Consider the following 22,572-nt stretch of genomic DNA (forward strand, 5'->3'; position numbering starts at 1 on the left):
GAGGCTTGTTTTCTCCAAATTCAGTTCCATTCATGGGTGGCAGAGATTTGCATTAGAACATATCTTTTCAGGGCCTCCATTCAACCTGCCTCCTTTTTTATTATCTATCATAGGTTGACTCATGCTCCCCTCCTCCCCTGTATTTTCATATGTTGAAGTCCTAAGCCCTACTAACATAGAATGATGATCTTATTTGGAAATAGGGTTGTTGCAAATGTAATTAAATTAAAATAAGGTCACTTGACTGAATCAATACAAGTGATATCCTTATGAAGAGGGAAAATTCGAACACAGATATGATAACAAGGAGAATGCCATTTGGAGGCACAGTCTAGGGTTCTGCTTCTACAAACAAGGAAGCACTAAAGATGGCAAGGAAACCACCAGAAGTAGGCTGGAAGCATGAAACATATTCTCCCTCACAGTCCTCCTAAGGAACTGACTCTGAAGGCAACTAGATCTTAGACTTCCAGCCTCCAGACCAGTGAAATAATATCTTTTGTGTAAGTCACCCAGTTTGTGTACTTTTGTTATGGTGGCTCTTGCAACTTGACATAGATACATTTATGAATATCATTTTAAATGGTGATACTCAAATTATGATTCTGTAATATGTAATAATGTTGCATTTTACCTCTGAATAATTTACTGAAAGTATGCTTTTTATTTTCTATATTATAAATAGCTGTAACAAATATGTAACTCTGTCCATAAGTCATTTCTCATTTTGTACATTTCCTTTGGATACATTCTAAGAAATGGAAATCCTTTATCACAAGGTCTAGAACAACAAAAAGTAAACACATTGCTAAATTGCTTTCCAAAGAATTGCAACTATTTACCTTACATCTGCTATGCATAAGTGGTTTCTATGTTTTCTCACCAGCATTTGACAGTATCATTTCAAGGACTGTCACGTTTTGGGGACACCTTCAGATTTATTCTTGGGGGACAGAGAGGTAACAATGAGTACGTTTATTTGGTCCTAATTTTTCTCTCTCTTGTTTTCAGGTAGTCACCAGAGGGAATGAGCCACAATGTCTTTAGGTGACACGTTGTTTAACAGTAGCAGACAATTTAAGATCATTGTGTTTTTTAATGTATGAAGTTGCTCATTTCAATATTGCTAACCTTCATGAATCAAAATTTACTCATTGCATGCTGGGTGTTGTAATGAAAATCATAAAAACAGGGCAATATTCTCTTTTCGTTTTTCTTAACACGGCATATTTATTTAGAGATTTACCTTCCACATTGTCTAGGGAATTAATATGGGCGTTGGCCATTTTTCAGCACTTCCTGGTTGAGGGTAAGGGCTCCACTCCTGTGTCAGTCCATCCCTCTACAAGTCTTTCTTGACAGCTCCAGTATTTCTGCTTAGGATTTAACAATGACCAAATTTTTAAAAAGCTAATAGGCTAAGAAAAAATTTTTGTTTGTTTTATTTTTTTAAATCCGGAGAAGTGCTGCTGAGCACAGCTGGCCGGCTGCTGTTCCTGCAGCCAGCATGGTGATCCTTTCTAGTCTCCTGTCCACAAACCCATCCCACCCTCACCAAAAGCAAGCAGAACCTGATTTCTGCTCTCCAAACCCAGAGTATGAGTAAACCTTGCCTCCCGTCCTCCCCATCACCCCCCACCTTCCCGCCCCTGGGTGTTTAAAAAGCTTGTCGGTCATCGCAGGGCGCCTCCGCAGCGTCTGGAGTAGATACAAGAGCATCCTTCCACCGGGTGTGCGAGGAAGAGGGGCAGGGAAAACTGGGATCTGTGGCTGCCTTCTCTGCTAAGGGGGTGGGGAATGGTTTGTCCTCCAAGCTTTCAGACCAGAACCACCCACCCTTCTCTTCTCTACCCCTTCCCCCCGCCCCAATCTTTCTCTTTCAAGGCATGGGAACTCCCTTTTTCCCGACCAGGAAGGGGCGCCTTTCCAGCTAACTTTCCCCTCACCCACCAAGTAAAAAAAAAAAAAAAAAAAAAGAAAAAGAAAAAGAAAGAAAGAAAAATGAGTGGTGGGGGGAAACCCACACAAAACCCCGGGAGTAATAGCGAGTGGATCGGCTTGGTGCTCTATGAATGGAGGCTACGGGGCGGGCCTGCGTGCACAGCCGCCCTGACCAAGATGCTGCCGTCCGGAGGCCTGTAGGGCCCTCGCGGCCCCTAGCCCTCCTCCCGCCCCGGGCAGAGGCTGCCTGCGGCTCTGCGCCCAACGACGACAGGGAAGGTCGGAGGGAGGGTGGTTTCCTCCCGCCCCACACCCAGTCTCCGAGCCGGATATATACAGTGTCACGTTTGGGAGCCGAAAGACCAGAGCAGTTTCCTTGTGGCTGGAGTACTTCCCGTAGCCTTGGGGAAGGACCGGGATTTAGCGGACCACTAGTTGAAACCCACTCCCGTGCTGGAGGAGCAGGTATTCCAGGGTCCCCTGCCCCTCGGCTCGCAGAGCCCACGCGCTCCGAAGGCAAAGACCGGGCTGGGGGTGGCCCTCCTGGGAGGGAGGGCTCGGCTGGGTTCGCCGGGAGGGGCGGATCCCTGCGGGACCTCGGGAGGGTGGGCGTGAAGCCAGGTGGGAAGAGAGAGGCATTTGCAGCGGCTCTGACCCCTAAAGCGGCCCCCAGCCGCGCCCCAGTCGCCACTCGTCCTGTAGGCACGTTTGGCTTTGGCAAGCGCGCCAAGGTAGGGTGCGCAGGGGGCAGTAACGGCGACGAGCCTGGAAGGGCCAGAAAAGGTTAACGTGGAGGACCTCACTGTGGTGGCTAGGGACCAAAGGAGAGGCGCGTCGGAATGGGTCCCACGTAGGCCTCCTTGGCCCCTGGCGCCGTTCCTGGAGAGAGCGCGCAAATTCTGGGGCCACGTGTCGAGCGGCGCCTGCAGCCGGTCCCCTCTCCGCTCCGGGACCGCGGGGCGTGCTGTCCTGGCCCAGAAGCGCGTCCTCACTAGCCCCTGGCCCCACCCCACGCTGCGCACGTTCGGACCCTCCTACTCAGGACTCACGGGGGTCACTAACCCGAGGCTGAAAGGCGAGGGGTCCGTGAAGTGAGGTCTGTGGCTGTTGGAAGTTTTTGACCTCTTCCTGCGATGGGGTCATCAGAGAGAGAGGAGGGGAGCAGGTGCCTGAAGACTCCAACTGTAGTAGATGGCTTTCCGGAAGGCTGCTCACCGCCCCTCAAAGAGTAAGACTACCCGAGGGGCAATTGGGAACAATTAGATACAGTTCCTGTCCAGCCTTATTCTAGAAATCATAGGAATGTGTCCTTCCTGTCAGCACCCTTACCTTGTCACTTCTCCTGGCAGGTAGGATTATCAACTTTTTTTTTTTTTTTTTTTTTCCTGCCATGGATGAGTTACCTAGTGTGAGCAACCAAGGTTATGGCTGGATCTGCAAGATTTTGGCAATTGGTTATGTCATGTGCATGAATAAGGACAGTGGGGATAGCAAAGTGACTAGAAAACCTCAAGTGGATGGCGTTTTTCTGCTGTTTAGATGCTGTGTCCAGAGAAGTTTGACACTGTGCAAATGGAAATTTGAGAATTACCCTGTGGTTTCAATTACTCCTCTCTATATCTCCATTTACATGAGTTGGAGATTTGACTAAGGGGCATATTTAGTACAAAAGCTATAAAGTAGGACAAAGGAACTAAATAAAAATGTAAGGCAGGCTGCCAAAATACAAGAGAGGCATCCTAGCAAACTTCTAGGGATATTTGAATGTGGGGTTTCTAGACATGGCCAAGAAGTTTTAACTGGCAAAGACTCAAGTGCCCTGACATTTTATTTGTAGTATTTCTAAGAATTCAGGTCTTTCCCATTGGTTTTTTTTTCTTTTTTAAAAATACCTTCAGTTTTTAAATATTTTTTATGCTGTGCTGAGGATCGAACATAGTACTTCACAAGTGCTAGACAGGGCTCTACCACTGAGCCATGACCCTAGCCCAGGGGTCTTTCCCATTTCTGAGGGCATCTTCTGCAACAGTTTTGTTGACAAATTCCTACCTTACTCAGATTTCTGATATTTGGTTCGAAAGAATCACCACGATTTGGTAAGTCCTAGCATCACTGGAAAAAGTAATGTGATAATATATTTTCCCTTAAAGGAAGCTAAATGTAACCCAGCCTCAGAAGATGGAGAAGCTTTCTTTAAGGGCCAAAAAATAAATAGCTTATCTGTGGGTATCACTGAGATATATCAAGACTATGTTCATCTGGACCATCCCATCTCACCATTGCCTTCCAGAAGATGCCTTCTTGAGTGCAATATCCAGTTAGCCTTAAAATTGCTTGTTTTTGTATTAACTCTCATGTGTTCGTGAAAACTCACTCACAAATATATTCTCATGGAGGATCATGCCCAGAGCCACCACATGCTTGTACCTGCCAATATATTCTGACATTGTGGGCTCTGTAGGAGCATACATTATTCTTGAAGAAATGTTCTTAAAGCTTACTTTGGTTAAGTAAAAGTTAAGATGATTATCTGTTAAAAATGGAATATAAAAAACAAACACATGCACATTAATAGAATTCTGCTTACACTTTCCGAAGTTCACAACCTTCTAATGTTCAAACATTCACATTCTAGATGTCTAAGGACTCCAAACAAGGCCAGCTTTGTGGAAGTGCAACCTGTAGTTGTATAGAGCCCTCCACTTAAGAGGGCATTCTGTTTAATGTTTTGCTGCCACTGTCTGCTGTCTTATTTTTCAAACAATTGGCTCTTAAATTTTTCATTTTGCACTGGGTCCGGCATATTATGCCCTGAACCCAGGTTGACAACCCCATTCCAGAACTTACTAAATAACATCATCGTCTTATAGCAGTTCCACTTTTAAGGTGACTTCACCACCACAAATCTGAAATTTAACCACTGCTTGCTTAGATGTTCTCAGACATGTCATGAAGCTTCTCTTTATCTCAGTTTCCCCATTGACAAAATAAAGACAACAGACAATATATTCTCTTTGTCTTAGAGGTGGATGTGTTGATGTGTTATCTCTAGGTAAAAATATAGCAATTATAAAAATATCTACTGATGTCAAATAGTGTCACGCTAACAAAGATGGCATTGTCATAGGCTTAACCTTTCTACTCCATTTTTCAGAAGTAGCTTTAGGAAGATAGGTTAAGTACCTTATAAAGGTTTTAGAGTACAGCATACCAGAAATTATTCTTAATTTGTATTACAAGATACACAGGCTCATGTCCCGGCTCTATCACTAATTCTTTTTATAACCTTTAATAAGTTACAAATATTTTTTGTCAGACCTATCATGTATAAAATGGTAATAACATTAACCATTCAGTACCATACTATTCAGTATACAGGATTGTTTTAAAGACTAATAGAAATAATATATACATAAAAGCATTGCAAAACATTCATAACCCTCTATTTTGTTAAAAAGAAAATAAAACAAAAAAGTATCTATTTTAAATATTCCTTAAATATTATTATTTGTACAAGATTGGAACTGGAAACTAAAAGTAAACAATAACTTCTTGGATCCCAAAGAGTTCCTGAATTACATTAATGTTTGGATCTAAATCATCCACAAATTGAATAATGAGAAAGTGAGTCAGTAATTGAAATCTTCTTTAGGAAGTAGTCTTCTGTGTTTCATTTGATTCTAAAAATACAATATCTTCAAAATCTTGATGGAGACACCCTCTTAAAAATTCTAGGACTTGTTTAATCAATGAAGTCCCCTTCTCCCTTACCAAATTGCCTTTATCTCCTTATCTCTGGTGCCTGCTAAAGAGGAACCAAGAAAACTCAGGCCAGTTTACTGTGCCCACTCTCCTCCCTTGAGCCCTTCTCTTTGATGTCAGAATTTTTCTGTATCCCACCTTTCCTTTCCTTTCTGATGGCAAAGCACTCAGAACTCTTGAAGAAAACAGAGTAGAAGGAAATGGATCAAACTCCCATACCAAGGTCTCAAAATAGGGCCACTAAGAGTGGTGAATGGCAATGACTTCTTGCATGCACTCACTCTGGGTAGGGGCACGCCTGGTACATCAGTATAGTACATACCAAGTCCTGAATGCAAAAAACTTGTGACATCATTAGCAAGACAAAAAAGGCAAATATAAGGTATTTTAATTAACAACAGCAAATGAAGTATTTCCGGGAAAGAGAAGATTAGGCACCAACTGAATGTTGCAGAAAATAAGTGCAACCGATTTCCAAGAAGAGAATAAAATACACTGAAATGCTGAGAAAGGCCTAAAGGGAAAGGTATAAGAGATGACTGTTAAAGTTCCGGTCCTAACAGAGATGAACAAATGAAACTTTTGGATGATAAGTTTGTAAAAAAGAAAAATCCAGATGGTTCTAGAGTTGCGTATAAGGAGACGTCAGGACATAAAACTAATAAAAATCCCTACCAGCTGCCTTCATTCATATCATACATTTTTAAAGCCATTCTGTGACCAGACACCGTGGCAGTTTTCCCACATTTAGTGTTGACCAAAGCAGATGTAAGTTCCCTTTTGGAATTTACAGACATTTACAAAATAAATGTCCAGCGACAAATTGTGAGAAGTAGTGTGGACAAAAAATGGGTACTGATGCAGATTCAGCACTCTGGAAAGGGTTCTTTGCACAGAGAGATTAGAAAGAAGCACAGGGTTGACTCAAGAGACAGAGAGAGGGAGAGAAAGAGAAGCATCTGGACAGAGGAAGTAGCAGATGGGGATGCCCAAGGGAGAAAAAAGACTAAAGTGTTCAAGGGACAAAGAAAGCACACATGTGCTGGAGAGTGTCTGAGCTGCCACATGGGAATGTGGGGAGCTGGGGAGAATGTGAGTCACACACAACTCCACAGGTCTTCAACATTTTTAATTTCATCTTAGTGCTAAGCCTTGAAGACTTTTAATCCAGAGACTGTCCTAAATTATATTTTAAGGAAACCTATTTGGAGTCAATAAGGAGAATGGACTGGACGGAGAAAGGATTGGAAGTAGGAAGACCAATTAGGACAGGGTACAGGAGAGTCCACTGGTAAGCAAGGGCCCTAGAAGTGCGGGGACTTGAGATGGAATTTCAAAGTAGGATTGGTGCAGTGGGTGACAGGTTGGATGTGGGAGCTGGGCAAGGATGGAAGAAGTGTGAGAATGAATTCCTTCACTATATACTACTTAACATTTAAATTTAAAACAGTAAGCTTGCATGCATGTGATTTAGAGTTGCCATGAGATGAACTGAAAAATAAAGCAGAAAGTGATCCCTCTGGAAAGTGTACTGGCCGTTGGGCTAGGAGTGAGAAAACATTTGCTTTTCATACTGTCCTCTGTACTGTTTGAATCATTTTAAACCCATGATGGCTTGATTTACTTTTTTAAAAAGATTGTCACCTCTACAGATAGAGCTCCTGTTTTTCTGAGTCGATCATGTGGGTTAAATAGAGTACAGTTTCCTAAACAGGCAAAAACTAGGGGGGAAGATATGATCTTCCCCAAAAGGATTGTTCTAGAACATAATTCACTTTCCTACTTAAAACCTCTCCCTCCTTCTTCTTTGTCTACAGCAGTATTTCCCAGAATGTAGTTTGCGGATCATTAGTTTTTTCTGGGATATTAATAACAGTTAAGAAAAAAGAAGAATTAATTTTGAAAAACACTTGCTTTAACCTATTAGGCAGTTTTATTGCAGGAATCCTCAGAGCCTTTAATATACTAATGCACATTAAGAATCATCAAAAAAGGAGGGATATTTTATGTCACATATCCTAAACTTATTAGACCTTGAAATGCCTTTTTTTCTGGCAGAACATCTAACAGTTGGCATTTAGCATGACATCCTTTGGGAAATGCTGTCCTATATTAATAGATTAAACTTTTTAACATCCACAGCTCTCTATTAGCCATAAGCTTCTCTTATCTCTTAGTGCTACTTAGTTGGAAAAAGTAGGAGAACCAAATTGACTCTGCTTGTAGACATTAGCTTGATGATGAAAACAGTCCTGCTGTATGGATAAGAGATATTCCAAGGCAAGATCTGTAGTCTGATTTAAACCAAACTGGTTTAAGTTCTTACTTTCCTGGTAAGACTGTGTAGGACCTTGCTGAGGTGCATTCTGTCAAACCAGGATTTACCAGGTGAGAAAAACAAAACATAGACAGTAGAGAGTTCCAGGGCCTCTCGTGTTCCATGTTCATGTTCTCATGTTTGGGGCTTTATTGCACGCATGTAATCCAACCCCTGCAAGGCAACACAGGGACTCTGTGGGGAGTTTGTAGGAGCAATGATTCTCCTGTGTATCTTACCCATTCACATTCCTTGTTCCCTATGCATTTGTCTGGTGGTGAACTGGAGTTAGTACTGCAGCCTGTGACCAAAGAATGATGTAACAGAGCATAACAGAAGAAACAGTCTCACACAGCTGTGGATCTGAATGTAGTTTCACCTACTCAGCATTCTACCCCAGAGATTGACAAATACCACCTGAGGGTCAGATCTAGCACCTGATTTTTTCCATATCCTTTGAACTAAAAATGGTTCTTATATTTTAAACAGTTGAAAAAATACAAAGAATATTGTTCTGTGGCAAGGGTAAATTATGTGAAATTCAGATTTCAGAGTCTAAAGTAAAGTTTTATTGGAAATCAGCCAGTGTCATTCACTAGGTATCATATTGTCTGTGGCTGCCTTAGTGCTCTAACCAATGAATAACTGTGACCTTCACAGGTTATAGATTTGCCATGCCCCCCTTTAAAGGAAATGTGTCACCAACTCCTACTCTAGGTTATTAACTCACCAGCCACAGGTAATATTAATTGTTTTGCTTTTTACTTGTCTTATATATTATGAGATAGAAATATAAATAAGCGAGCTGATTTCCTAGTAGCTCCTCAAATATGTTTATTAGAATCTGAACAAGGCCTTTTTTTTCTTTGCAGATGACTAGTGTAGCTAATGGTTACATGCAATATTAAGAGCAGAAAATAGTCTTCAAAGTGAGAGCTTTTAAACTATTCAAACACTTGAACTCATCTATAAACAATGAGCATTCAGATAAATATACCAAAGCCTCAAGAGGTAGAGGAGGCAATTAACCTTAATATTACTCAGCTATTGAAATTGTCTTCCTCTGAGCATGGATTTCCTATGAGTATTCACCTCTTATTTTTACTTCAATAATGAGGCAAATCTATTTTTTTTTTATTAACACATTTTGTGAAGAGTGATGGTTCAGAGGTGACAGTCTTTATTTTGAGTGACAGAAATACACCTCTTTGTCATCACCCCATATCTACTGGATCAGAATCTTTAGTGTGAGGATCCGCAGTTATTTCACAGCATAACATAGGTACAAAATTTGGGTCCATGGGACTTAGAAAAGAGATACTTGAGACCTGGCATTTAGTTCCATCACTAAATGGTTTCATCATTTCTCATGAAATCTTACCAGATCAGGATGTTCTATGGGATCAAGCAGTATGGAATATGGGGCTCATTACCAACAGTATTGATTAGGAGATTTACTTCATAATGAGAAACCTAGCTTTAAATAAAGAACTGATTTCAGGTGAGATCTTCATTTAATAGACATTTTTCCAACTTATTCTACACCTGTCTTAAAGCAAAGACAATTATATATTGCTTTGTGTAGCCAATAATGTGACTAAGTGTGGGGGGGAAAGTAGACTTACTATAATTGCCAGACACTAAGAATAATGTTTGTTCATTGTTATTTCATGTTTTATTTAAAAGTTTGTGTCCTTTACCTCTTCAGTTCAGCAAAAGTATTTTCAAGCTACAGTTGATAAAATGTTCCCCTATGGTTTTTGGATGTCCTATTATTTTGTTTTTAAGGCACTTAACTTCCCAGGTTTCTCCAGATCTGGTCCCCAAAGAGCAAAGCACACTCTTGAAGGGAGAAAAGGAAAAGTAAGCCCTCCCTGGGAATTTAGGTAGCACATCCAAAAATAGGGCCTCTCCAATCCTCTTTTCCATCCTTCCACCTCAGTTGAGGAGTTGTTAGGTCAGTAACATTCACTGGTGAATAACAAGATGTCCACAGGAGGCAAGAAAAATATTGCCTGAGCCAAAAAATGAGAAAAAGTCATTTTGAAAATGCCCCACATTTTAGGTCACTTTTTAAAATAATGCACTTTTTATCACAGGTCATTGAGAGGACACAGTCCACAAAAGTGAGCAGAAAATCCAGGAATCCTTGAGAGTTGGATCCTTGGAAGTTAGGAAGATCATTTTTATGTGTCTGGTCCCAATGTATTTAAAACCATTTAAGCATTTCAAGCAGAATTAGATCCACTGATGCACAATACTATCAAGAAGTCAAAGGAATCTTCCGGAAGTTGATAGACTGAATAAAATAATCTGTAATAATTCCATGTGTACATATATTCAAGATTTTTGCTTATGAGTTTCAAGAAAGGATATTTAATACTAAAAGGTTTGTGAACAGTAACAGTGTGGTTTTAGCCAGTAATAATAGCATCTTAAAGTTGAATCATATTAATTTAGTGAAACAGAGCTATTCATCTAAAGCTATTCCTCTTAAGAGGAAATAGTCCATTTAAATTAATACTTTGGTCCTGGTAAATATTAATAAAACAATATTAGTAATAGTAATAAGTCAACTTTATGTCAGTTTATTTTCATTTCCATCCTACTCTGTTCCCTCCTTGTGAGTTCAGTCTTAGTTCTGTTGTGTTTTGTTTACACTCTGTCCTGAAGATAAGCACATAATCTCAAAGATGGACATTTGTTTTCTTACCAAAGAGCTTCAGAGCATTGGGATCCTCTAATGGGACTGTTCCCAAAGCTGCAGGAATCTTTGATGGCTTGAGAATGCTAATTTCTCTCAACTAAAGGAGCAGTTTGCTTCTTTTTCAGCAACTTGTACTTGTCAAAACTCTCTCCTTTGTAGGATTGTGACACTGTCTTTCCCTTCTTTTTCTCCTACTATTTTGGTCCAGTCCTGCCCGAGGCAGTGGTTATGCAAGTGCTGCTGAGTGCATTGATGATCACGGGATTGCACTTTAGGTAAATTTAGGTCTCAGATTCTTTTAGGACAGAACAAAAAAAAAATTTTTTTCCAAATTAGACTTCCCTGAACTCCTAGACTTCCTATATGTTGGAATGTATCACACCATCTTGTCCATAATACATAGCAGTGACTGCAAAGAGCTTGTTTTACTGGGTATATTCTAAACTGTAGAACGTTTGAGTATCATATCTATATTTGATCCCATTTCTTCATCTTGTGAAATAGGAAAGTCAGTCCCAAAGATGAAATGACTCATCACACACATTTAATGGTTCCATCTAGACTAATATCCAAATTTCTGACTACAAATGTCATGACAATACCATCCCACTCATTCAGTTGTTCACTCATACTATTTACTGAGTATTTACTACATGCCAGAGAGATGGTTTAGCTTTGCAAATATAATGGTGAACAAGTTATAGTACCCATACTCAAGCATGAGCACCCTGTACTTTTTGAGCATATCTGACAACTTATAACTTAGGAGTTATGAAATCTTTCAGTAACATACCCCAGTGTAAGCAGATAAAAGGCTATATATCTTTACCGTCTTTCCCCTACTAACCAGACCTAATCAATGACATAACTGCCCATACTCCTAGCAGTTAACACTGATAAGGGTATGTTGGAAAGGGGAGTATAAATGAAATATTGGAAATCCCACATGAAAGACAATGAGCATTCTTTCTAAGAAAGAAATGTTTTTTGGTTTTGGTTTTTACCTACCACAAAGCCTGTGCCCTCTCCTCTCAGTTACTCACTCTCTCCCAAGTCTCGTCTTTCCCCAAATCTGGATGCATAAAACTTGTATCCTTCAGCTTTCCCCTTCCTTTCTATCTCTAAAGATAGGCACACATCTCTTCTGTTCTAATTATCTTCTAATTGCTATGGTAAATACGAGAGGGAAAGAGCAAAAATAACCCATGTTGGGAAGTCACAAACTTTCCACAGTGGTACCTTTGAGCCTTGGCATGAGATCTAATGAAACCAACTTCCTCTGAGGTGACAAGGGGAACCCCATTGGATTCAGCCATCCCTCTTTATTTCTGGAAGCAAGCTAAGAAACATTCTCTGCCTTAAAAATCAGGATGATATGAACATTTGTCTGATAAGAAGATATATAACTTTTAATAGAATCTCACAGAGGTCATGACCAAAACAAGATGGGAACAGCTGCTTCGTGTATGATCAAGTGGACCAATTCAATTCTTTTAAGTACTTCAGATCCTGGCCACCTCCAGGTCAGGAAATTCTGAGAATTTCTCTCTGAGGCCACTTGGGATGCTTGAATTTTATATGGCATCTCAATGTAGCACATGATTCATAATATTACATTGTTCCAAAACAGAGAAAAGGTCTTGTCATTACCCTGCATGAGCTTCCATTGCCCCCACTCCCTAGAGTAGCCTTGCCAAGTGCATGAGGTGCTAATGGTGGTCAAGTATGAGGAGTGAGTGTTCCAAGGAAGAGGAGCCATCAGCACCGCTTCCCTTCCTGCTACCTGGGTGGGTGTCCATAAGCAACTTACTAATCTTTCCATTATTCCAGTGTATTTATTTGCTAGGGCTGCTGTAACAAAGCACCACAAACAAGGTGATTTAAACACAGAAACATGGTGTCTCATAGTTCTAGAGGCTGGGAATCTGAGATCAAGATATCAGCAGGATTGATTCCTTCTGGAGCTGAGAGGGAAGGCTCTGTTCCAGACCTCCCTTTCTTGGCTTGCAGATGGCTGTGTTCTCCCTGTGTCTTCACATCATCTTATCTTCCCTCTATGCATATCTCTGTGTACAGACTTCCTCATTTTGTAAGAATATCTGTCATGTTGGGTGAAGGACCCACCTGATTCCAGTGTAATCTCATCTTCACTAATTATTTCTGCAATCATCATATCTACAAATAAGATTCTTCTAAGTTCCTGGGATTTAGGACTTCAAAATAAGGATATAGATGGGAGACACAATTCAACCCAGGAAACTGATACTTGATTCCTTCATTTATCACAGTGGAATATTTGATGAAACAAAGTACTTTCTGTGTACTCAAGAAACCAAAACTGACATACATTTTAGGTGTGGGTTAATAATAAGCATAGGTAATGGCTATTGACTCCACCAAGTTTCATTGCCATGTGCTTTTCATTATTTTATTAGGTACAACATACCTGTGGAATAGTGAATATATCATAAGTACCATATTGTTAACATATTTAAGTACCTCTCAGGTTCTAGCTTCCAAGTCTAAACAAAAATATCAGCACCTATAATCCCCTTCACACTCCTGGCCAGTCATTATTGCTCCTCAAAGTAACCACTTCTTAACTTCTAACTCATGGATTAACCAGACAAAAATATGGAGTAGCTTTGTCAGCTTTGGGAGTTTTTTTAAAATTAATAAAACTATGTAGTTTGCATCCTTTTGTGTCTTATTTCTTTGCTTAACATTGTGCTGTAAGATTCATCCACACTGTTATGGTATTTGTAGATTATTCCTTCTCATTATAGTCTTTCATAGGGTAGATAAACCATACTTGATCTGTTCTAAAATTGAGGAGGACTTGGGCAGATTCCATAGTGGGTTTCTGAGGAACAGTGCTGCTAAGAACATTCTTGTAAATATCTTGTGTTGAACATATGTACACATTTCTGTTTGGTATACCCAGGTGAGAGATTACTTTGTGTAGACAGTTTTAATAAAATTTGCCAAAGAGTTGTCCAAAGTGATTGTTTAGTTTATACTCCCAATAACAGTGGTCCCTCTTTCTGCATTCTTGACAGTGCTTCATATTTTCTGTCATTTTGGTTTTAGCCATGTTGGTGAGAGAGTAAGTTATATGACAATGGATTTACTTGTTTCTCTAGTCACTGAAAAGCTGAGCACTGTTTCATGCGTTTATTGATTTCATGTGGCTATCCGACACTTCACAAGAGAAATGCCCTAGGTTTTGCCCATTTGTTGATTGAAAAATTTACCTTTTCATAAAGATGTGTGGGATGTTTATGCTGGATTTAATTCCTTTACTGGATATGTTTTGTGAATGTCTTCTCCAATCTATGGTTTGCCTTTTCACTCTTTTTTCTTCAATGAACATAAATTCTTAGTTTTGATACAGTCCAATTTCTTAGTATCATTCTTCTATGGTTTGTGGGTTTTGTTTTGTTTTGTTTTCTACTCACAGATCAGAAAGATATTTTCTTTCAGAAAATATTGTTTTGCTTTTCACACTAAGATCTGCTCCATGCAGAATTACTTTTTTATATGATGTGAAATATGAAAGTATACTTTTCCACCCGAATATCCATCTAACTTAACATCATTTATTAGTACCCTGCATATGACTTTAAATCAGAGGCCACAGTAGCAGTCTGGACACTTCAGTTACAACCAGCACATTTAAACATAAATTCATTTAAAGCATATTTCACTATAATAGATTCTAAAGCACATTTTAGCTATGAATGATCTAGAATCATCACTGCTAAGGCCAAATACTTCTTTCACTTTCTTACAGAAACTTAATTTCTGATCTAAAGAGGTTAAGTAAAGAAATGAATGCATCTTCATGGAATTATTCAACTCTAAAAAAAATCTTCGTATAAAATGTAAAACAAATTTGATTCTAGATTTAGTGATTGTGGGTGAAAAAAATCACTGTTAATAGTGTGAAAAGTTCATGTCCAGACATTTGTGGAACTGCAGTAAAAAGCCTTATCCTGGTTATTAATGAAGGCAAATGAAGGACTGACCTGTCTCCACTGTGGTAAAACATTAAACTGCTTAGTAGTTTCCCAAGCTTACTTTAAGATGGAAAATAAATGGAATGAATGAGGAGAGACTGAATGTAGGAAGGTTAGTGGGGAAGACCATTCAGAGATTTTTTGTTCAGGGATCACTGTATCAGTTATTGTATCAAATCCTATGAACATTAGAAAGAGCAGAATAGTCATTGTCCCCACAGTGTTTGCAATCCAGTGGAGTAAACAGACAAATGAGTAGTCAACTATATAAACATGATATGAGCAAGGGTCCCAGGTGGGAAGGATTTTCAACTCAGCTCAGAGTGAGGGGAGAATTAGGAATCACTTTCCAAAGGATGGAAGTCTGAGTTTTGCCCAATGAAGGGTAGTGGGGGATGAAGGATATATGACAGGGTGGTCTAGGGCATGGCTTTTAGAGCTAGTCTACAGGATGTGGCTTTGTAGGCGAATCGCTTTAATTTCTCTTTTCCTTAGTTTCCTAAAACCTAATTTCCTAATTTCTTTTTCCTTGGTTTGCAAAATGGGGTTCATGATAGTAAATGCCATAAAAGTATTAGGTTGACTTTCTTTTTACTTAAAAGAGTGGTTGGTACAGAGTAAAGCATTCAATGAGTTGAACTATTGCCATATGTGAGAGTTAGAGAATTACAGTTGATCCTGGAGTTCTTGAGAGAGGTATTATTTATGGCACTAATCCAACAAGAGAGGTCTAGTACAGCTGAGGGAGAATGTAGAGCAATGCCAGTATAGCTCTCGTCCTTATTCTGCTACCAACCCACTCGGTGACTATGTCTACATTAGATAAACAACTACAGATCCTCCTTACCTTCCAGTGGGGTTATGTACCAATAAAATACTGTAAGGCAAATATGCATTTAATACACCTCACCAATGAACATTGTAGCTTAGCAACACAGTACACTGTAGAGCATGTGTTGTTTACCCTTGTGGTTGCATGGCCAACTGCGAGCTTTCAGCATGAAAGCCCAATGTTGTGTATGAATTACTGGACTAGGAAAAGTTCAAAATTCAAAATCTGAAATATGGTTTCTACTCAGTGCTTATCACTTTCACACCTTTGGAAAGTTGAAATGTCATAAGTAGAACCATCATAAATCAGGGACCATTGGTACATTATATCTAAAGTTTCTTTCTTTTCTTAAGTCCTTTGTTTCTACAGCTCCTGCGGAGATAGATTTAATAGACATTATTTGAATTCTGGTCATAGAGAAATAGAGAGGAAATCAGAGTCAATTCTGAGTTTTCCAGCTGAGTAAGTGAGTGAGCAGTGATATCATTTCTAAAGAAATAGGAAAGTCTGACCAGGCATGGTGGTACACATCTGTAACTCCAGCAGCTCAGGAGACTGAGACAGGAGGATTCCAAGTTCAAGGCCAGCCTCAGAAATTCAGCCAGGTGCAAAGCAACTTAGCAACACTCTGTCTTTCAAAATAAAATACAAAACAGGCTAGGGATATGACTCAGTGGTATGTGGATGTGACCCCTGGGTTCAATCCCCAGTTTAAAAAAAAAAAAAAGTAGTAAAGAAAAAAGAAATCAGAGCATCAAGAAGAATGTGATGTGTGTAGACTGAGAATGATAGAACAGATTCATGAATGGCATTTTAAGGTTTGAAGAAACAGTTTCTGTCATTTTAATTCAGTGTGGTAGAGAGGCAGATATTTCAATAGTTAATAATAACAATAGGAACAGGAGCCCAATTACCTGGCCCCAGATTTCCACTTACTATCAAGTTGCTTAAGTGTTCTGCATCTAATTTTCATCTATAACATGCAGACAAAAATTCAGGTTGAATCAGGCACAGTTACCATTTACAGGGAAAAAATAGTTAAATGTTGGCAATTTCATATGGTCCAACCTAATAATAGGTACTCTCAAAAGGGTTGTGCTGAGAAATTAATGATTTCATGTATGTCACCTGCTTAGGACAGTGATTGACACATAATATAGGGCCACGGAGGTGTTTCCCTCATTATTAAGGCCATTTGAATGTTTTAAAGAAAACTGTACCAGGTATAATTTGGGAAGTGCAATTAGGAATTGACTTTTTAGGCCTCTTTTCCATTTTTCAGTTCAGGCAGACATGAGGCCTTGATTAGGCAATTAGTTTATAAAGATACAGTTGTGTTCACTTTCATTGCTGAAACCCACTGCCGTTTTGTTGGTTTCCAGTGCCTCCACTTAGGTAGGCATCAATTTCTGCTCTAAGGGGAAATTTAACATCAAAATCCTGGATTGAAGCTAGCTAATTCTCCTTTTTCTTTTTTCCTCCACCATTTCTGTCCCCAACTCAGCCAATGGCCTCACAGGGCCTGATTTCTATGTCCCCCATGGTGTGATATTAGTACCAAACTAGCCATCCATTGTTAAAGGCTCCTTGGCATTCCAGTTACTCTGGCTAGCCATGTAGGGAGAGGAGAGGAGCAGGAGATATATGAGTCTTGAGTAGAGACCTAGAAGAGGGGAAAACAGAGAAAGGTAAAAGGGACTCCAGCTCTAAGCCATGAATTGGGAGTAGAACAGAACAGTTTTTGAGGAACCATATTCTAGCTGCATGACTTAAAAGCAGGTATTAGTGTGTTTTTGTGATGACAATCTAATTGTGCATGAACTGAGATATGGAGATATGTTGGAGAAGTAGTGAAAAAGAACACTAAAAATATTCCTCTTCTGAGTCAGAGTTAAAAAGAGTACTTGCTGCAGTTTCTTACAAAACTGTTTCCTGGCTGTTGCCCAGTCACATATGTATTAACCTTGATTCACATTGCTGGGTCATGATATATGTCCTAGGGTGATTTGTCTTTTTACTTTCTTTTTTGATGTTTTTTTTGAGAGACACAAGTTCTTACTATTCATGTAGGTAAATTTGCTAAACATTAAAGAGGTCATTTCCTAGCTGCTCCACATCTTAGTCATTAGTTTGTGAACATCTTCTAAGTTAAACTGTGGTTTCAAACTGAGGGTTGCAATAATCTATTTCCCCTCGTTGGTGTCATCCTGGTGACACATTTCACACAAAGGAAGGATGTAGTCTAACGATGAAATGTGGGATAACAAGTTTTAGCTGATTAAAATCGCCCTTACTACTGGGTAAATATTTAACAAGTGAAAGGTACTGTTTGAGTCATTTTACAAGAACTGTATCCCATCAGTCCTGGAGATCACATATTACACAAATGCAGAAACTGAGGCCCATGGAGTTAAAAACAGTCACTAGGCAATCAATAACATTAAAATACAGTCTTATTAAAGCTTAACTTGAGAGACTTTCAACTCAAAAATCTCCTTTGAGAGGTAGCCTGAAGAAATTTTTTGTTATTAAAACACCCTCATTTTGTTTGGATACAGTAGACATGTTTGTATTAAAAGCGGTGCCATATTTTCCTAAAAATCAATTCTACATTTATTTTTAATGAATAAATTTTTTAGGACCAGAATCATGAGTTTGCATTACTAAGAAACAGTTTGGAAAATAACTGTACTAGTGGGTAAACACTGGGAGCCTTGAAGAAGAAATGAGCTCTGAGGTTAGAATCTCCTTGCAAAGTCAATACTTTTTGAGTTTCTAATACTCTAATATGTGATGGTTAAGAAAAACTACAGAATCGAGTTATCAGGTGTGCAACATCCTACATGTTGTTATATAGGAAAACCAGGAAGCAAATGAGCACCTGGTAGAAAGCTTTTTCATGTATGGCAGTTAGAAGACTGCAGTTTCTTTCTTCAGAATTCAAGTTTTGACACTGGCTTTAGCCAAATCACTAAAATGTCTCTGTTCCCCAGTTTTCTTATTTGTGGTTAATAGCATGTATACTATTTGCCTCCCAGGGTTTTTGTGAGAAAATACTGAAATGTGCTTATTAAATGCTTTAAGCTGTTGATATGAGAGTTGCTAATGTTGAGTGTGGTGATACTAATAGTCCATAAGATTGATAAGTTCTTATGAGTGTATGTGTGTGCGCAAGCTTTAATGTCTAGCTATATAAGTTTATATATAAACATAATAATTCCCATTTAAATTATATTTTACACCCCTTGTGTAACTTTTATATGTGTCCCAGAATAACCCTAAGAGGTGGGCTGGGTGTTGTTCTACCTTTCCTACCAAAAGGAAATCTGATTTGCTGCTACCTGTCACCTCCTGATCATTCCTTGATGTTTATCAATATGTGACTCACATAGGTCCATTCCTTTCCAACTTCTGCAAGCAGCCTTAACTTCAAAGTCCACATGGGTGAGCATTCAGCATTCTACTGCCTTGACCTTGCATCTTTGTCAGCTTTCATTTTGAGCACTAAAGTACCCTATTTTTAGAAATCTACTTCTAAGTTCAGTCCTTGAGTTTCCACATTGCTCCAGACTGCCATATCTGAAATCTCTAAATCTGACAGTGACAATCTTTATTTCCACCTCCCTCTGTTTCTTTCTCCCCCTAATCCAACTCAGCAAGACCTTCACTCATTTGACTCCCCACCTCCCTTTCTCTCTTCCCTCCACCATCACTGGACTTCCTCCTGATCTAAGCTCCTTTTCCATGCAGCTTAGCTTAACTACCTTGCCAGCAGCCTCTACTCTCTACCCTCTTCCATTTGCTGCACTCCACCCCCAAATTCATATTTTGCCAACAATCTATTTTCTCTGCTCCAACCACATATAGACAGTCAAGTATTACTGGAGAAAACCAGGTAAATATATGAATGAAATAGGGACATCGCAAATCCATCTTTATCCTCAACTGGACACTCTGGTACTTTCAGTTTCTTTGCTGGTTTCTATGGTTTGTTTGTTTGTTTGGTTGGTTGGTTTTGGAACAGTTGTTACTAATACTTATTCCTTTCCAGAACCCATTCCTTTACTCCTGCTCTTTAACAGACATCTTGCAATCTTGCTTCATATACCACAGAGAATAGAGAAGTAAAATTAACTGTATCTCAGATTCTGCTCCAACTTAAAGCTCTAGCTCCCTCCCCACCCACCTTCACCTCTTGCCCTTCTTTCTTAGAGGATGAAATGACCTTCTCCTGTTCAAGGCTAACCACTTCATCTTTCCTACAAATTATATTCAGAACCTAAGTTCACTTGTTTTTATTCTCCCCTTCTTTTCTGCCTACTCCTTTCAGATCATGGATAGGTTCAAACATCTAATTTCACTAACAAATAAATGAGCTCCTTACACATATCCTTATTTTGACATCTTTCTAGCCTTTTATTATTACCACATCACCCTGTACCACTCTTCTATGGTTTAATGTCTCCAGAGGTAATTTACAGTGCTGTTTGATTAAGTCATCTGCACACATTGTTGTCATATAAATACTACAATTGAAACACAGTTTGTAAATTATTCTGACGATTTGGTGCTTTACTTAGTTACTTTCTCCTTTGTTGACATATGTTGACTTACTCAGTAAGGAAGTTTGCTTTAAATGCATATGTGACCATAACTCCATGCTTTGATCAAAGACTAGAGATATCAGAACACTGTTAAATCTTGTGCAAGAAACAAGAATTTTAGGCATAGTGATGGGAATTATGAAAAGAATCCTTGTTATCCATTATTAATATGAAATTCTTAGGTGATGCAAATAAAAAGTATCATCAAAATTAACGTGCATGTTCTCACAACTTCAATTCAGATCGTTTCCTTACACAGGATCCACAGATGCCAGGGGAGGTCCTTCCTGTTCAGTTTTTACTGGCTTGAAACCAGAGGCCAACTGGGAGTTGCTGAACTTTGGTTCTTGCTTTGTAAAAGGAAAGAGTTCAATTAGATGAACCCTTGCCTCTGTTGGCAGAAATCACTGAGATTTATGATACTACGAGGGTACACAGGGGACTTTTACTGTTACGGTGTCAGTTTGCTCTGATGGCGTTTCTGGTCAACTCATTTCTGGGGGTGGAAGGCAGCATATTTACAGATGGACCAGGCCAGCTTAGTATCTAAGCTGTTTTAGTGCATATCTTAGCTGTCTCTAAAGAATAGATTCAGGAAGAAACCAGAAGAAACACATTCAAACTGCAAATAATAGTAATTTAGTATTCATCTTATTAAAATGCTGGAATAAAAATTGAAAAAATAAAGCAAAATACCAAAATTTAAAATCCAGGTGATGTCAGCTTATGAAACTTTAAAGCATGGAAATTTCAAATATTGTCCTCCTATGGTTTTATAATACCTATTATGTAAGTTTTCAAAATTGCTAAACACAAAAGGTTGTTTTTTAAGCTCTTCATTATTGAATTTTAATTTTAAGCCCATAAGATTGCTCTTTCCTCTGATGGGAGTTTTGGGGAAATGTTTAGCAATCTTGGTTTAAAGAGACAGCTTAATTCCTAACAGATAAAAGATATTTGTTTTTCAATAATGCAAAGGCAATTATGTCTCCTAAAGCAAGGTGTACATTTGTTTTTCTTAGTTAATTTACTGAATCTGGTGTGTTTCACTGTCATTAGGGGCACCAGCCTGCCACTAAGCCCTGTGATAGCCAGCAATTGGAATTCCAGCTGAGTTTAAATGGGAACAGTGAAAACAGGTAATTTACCAGTGGCAGAGACAACATTTGGGATACTTTTATTTAGTTTGCATTATTTTTTTTTCAAGGTGGAAAAGAAAAAGATCTTTGGGGGTGGGGGGGAAACCCGCTAATTTTCATAGAGAAAATAAAATTTAGATGAACCTGTTGAAAGGTCATCTAGAAAAAAATGAAATAAGAACTAGAGCTAAGACTTTCATTCTTATATTAACAATTATGATATTTGAACAAAAGATCAAAATTATACAGTATCTTGCAATCAAAGCTGAGGAAATTGTACTATGAAATAGTATAACTTTTATATGAATATATATATATATATATATATACACAAAACATAGATGTGGTTACCCTTGATCAGTATCTGTAATCATTTTATCTGTGCCCCTGAGTGTTTTGATTCTGCCTGAGCTGCTATGTTCACTCAGGCTTTTAGCCATGATGGTGCAGTAGAGAAATGATAAAAAAGAGAAGATTTACGTAAGTCACCCAGATACTTTTTCTGAGAAAAAGTGATAGGTTTGGCTGTAAAGAAGGCAGAAAATATAGATTAAATTAGAGTTCTTTCATAAGTTACCAGTACATTTCACTGAGCCATGCGGACCTTCTATCCTTACCACTGGGTTAAGACTGAAGGACTCCAGTGTTTGTCTCACACAATGAAGCAATGATCAGTCTTATCTAGAACCAAAAAGATTTCTGAAGTGCAATCAATTTAAATAACCCAGGTTAAGAGCCTAAGGGAGTTTGTGAATGATGCAACAGTAAATGGAGCCAAATCTTTCAGAGATGATATTTTAATGCCTTGGAACCCAATACCCAAGCATTCAGACACTTGACCCGAATCCCATCAGTCTTATTCTAATCTATACCAGCTGGATTGGACCCAGGGTAGCAGTACAGGTGGAGACCTACTATATAAATTTCAAATAATCTTACAGAGTAAATAAAAACTGGCTGTAACTGAGGTTTTCATTAGAGATTTTTAAAGGAATACTCTTCCCTCCTGTTCCCATCTTTACTAGAACATATTACTGTACAAATGCTTCTGTGGAAAAATGTGGACAAAAAGATTAACTAAGAACTCTGCCAGCAGAACTGAACTATCCCAATGGCATTTTTCCAGCTAAAAATTGGGATACAACCAATTTTCTTGTGGCTGATACAGAAAGGACTGTTCTAGAGTTTTTGTATCACAGATGCAGCAGTGAAAGGCATTTTCTTTTCTTTTTTTTTGTTTTTGTTTTTGAT

The 22,572-nt window shown here is 38.9% G+C and overlaps 1 protein-coding gene across 4 annotated transcripts in view; it reads left to right on the forward strand.

The window, feature by feature from the left end:
- The first annotated feature begins 2,031 nt into the window (after positions 1 to 2,031).
- The window catches only part of FAR2 (fatty acyl-CoA reductase 2), a 181,821-nt gene continuing 161,280 nt past the window's right edge, over positions 2,032 to 22,572 (forward strand). For 2 of the 4 annotated variants that reach the window (XM_079139386.1, XM_079139384.1), the window contains exon 1: positions 2,032 to 2,406. The gene's annotated coding sequence lies outside the window, so the exon portion shown is untranslated. Of the gene's footprint in view, positions 2,407 to 2,456; positions 3,170 to 6,860; positions 6,995 to 22,572 lie in introns of those variants that run through there. The other 2 variants (XM_079139388.1, XM_079139387.1) reach the window with 2 other exon arrangements.

This window comes from Sciurus vulgaris (assembly GCF_902686455.1).
Source record: "Sciurus vulgaris genome assembly, chromosome: 5".
NCBI classification, from domain to species: Eukaryota; Metazoa; Chordata; class Mammalia; order Rodentia; family Sciuridae; genus Sciurus; species Sciurus vulgaris.